The sequence below is a fragment of the Marmota marmota genome, unplaced genomic scaffold (assembly GCF_001458135.2).
Source record: "Marmota marmota marmota unplaced genomic scaffold, marMar, whole genome shotgun sequence".
Taxonomy (NCBI): domain Eukaryota; kingdom Metazoa; phylum Chordata; class Mammalia; order Rodentia; family Sciuridae; genus Marmota; species Marmota marmota.
Genome location: NW_026000082.1, coordinates 30,235,562 through 30,237,064, shown reverse-complemented (window position 1 = coordinate 30,237,064; position 1,503 = coordinate 30,235,562). Strand labels below are relative to the sequence as shown.

The window sequence follows — 1,503 nt, the reverse complement described above, 5'->3', positions numbered from 1 at the left end:
TATATATATATATTAAATATATGATTACACTCCTGGAGTGACTGCACCCATGTACAGCCAGAGGAATGAGAAGCTGTACTCCATTTGTGTGCTATATGTCAAAATGCATTCTACTGTAAAATAAATAAGTGACTTAATTAAAAAAGAAAATGTGGTATATATACACAATGGAGTTTTATTCAGCCATAAAGAAAAATGAAACTCTGTCATTTGTAGGAAAATGGATGAAACTAGAGATCATTATGTTAAGCAAAATAAGTTAAACTCAGAAGGTCAAGAGACATATGTTTTCTCTCATATGCAGAAGCCAGAGAGGAAAGGGGAAAAGAAAGGTGAGGAGGGATCAGTAAAGGAAAGGGATCAAGGGGAGGGAGAGGGGAAGTGCTGGGGAGTGATATTGGCCAAATTATGTTGGCCAGTTTAGATTGTTATATTGTGTGCATGTATGAATATATAGCAACAGATTCCACCATTACGTACAACTATAATGCACCAATTAAAAATGTGAAAAAAATTTTAAAAAACTGAAACAAACAAAAACTCTGCCTGAGAGTTGGGGCTAGTTTCAGATGCACACTTTGGGTGAAAGGGGAGGAGAAACAAGAGGGGGAGAATAGATTATTATTTTATTTTCAGACTTGTCTTCAGTCAGTGAGCTTTCCAGTGGCCAGAAGGCTGATCCCAAGATGAAAGCCCTGGACTCACCACCTGCTCTGTTTGTTGTCCTAGAACTTCTGGAGATCCCCCTGAGCTCGTGGGGCCTGTTGCTGCTCAACTCCTGCTGGTGCTCAGCCTGCCCCTGACTACCTGCTGACCACTCTTTCCTAGCATACTGCTTTCCCAAGTCCCAGGACAGAATGAGCATTCCTAGCACCTACATTCTGCCCGGTACTGATCTCATGTTGGGGACCCAGAATAAAAGCAAAACAACTTCTGTCCTTGAGTTGATCTCAGTCTGATAGGAGGAGAAACATGAGGAGTTAACTTACAGGTATCATGTTATAAGGTACATTTAATAAGGGTTAAGATTACACAAATGTGGGAGTGCAAAATTCAACAATAAAAAGGAATGAACCATTGAAACTGCCATCACATGGGTGAATCTCAAGTCGTCCTACAGAACATGAAAGAAGGAAGACACAGTGGATGACTCCAGTTTCATTGCATTCTAGACCAGGTAAAACTATGGGATATATTGGATAGAAACAAAGTAAGTAGTTTCTTGGAATAAAAGGGGATTGACTGGGAAGGGGCATTAAGTTTGTCTGAGCCTCAATACAAGTGTGGGTTATGTCAGAATATTCAGTTAAAACTGATCAAACTGTATACCTAAGATGAATTTCATCATATGTAAATTATATGTGTCAGGCAGCTTTCAAAATACCCCACAATGGCCCCCACCTTCTGGTCTGTATGCTCTTGTGTAAAACCCCACCACATCAATCATTTTCCCGACATAATCTATCAGGTTGGTTTCTGGCCTGTAGGATATGGTAGAAGTGA

General features: G+C 40.1%; 1 long non-coding RNA gene across 2 annotated transcripts in view; it reads left to right on the top strand.

Annotated features, from left to right (window-relative positions):
* LOC107141984 overlaps positions 1–1,085 on the top strand; it is a 4,825-nt gene extending 3,740 nt beyond the window's left edge. For both annotated transcript variants that reach the window (XR_007352119.1, XR_007352120.1), the window contains exon 3: positions 730–1,085. This is a non-coding gene — a long non-coding RNA (uncharacterized LOC107141984). The remainder of the gene's footprint in view (positions 1–729) is intronic.
* Positions 1,086–1,503: the final 418 nt, after the last annotated feature.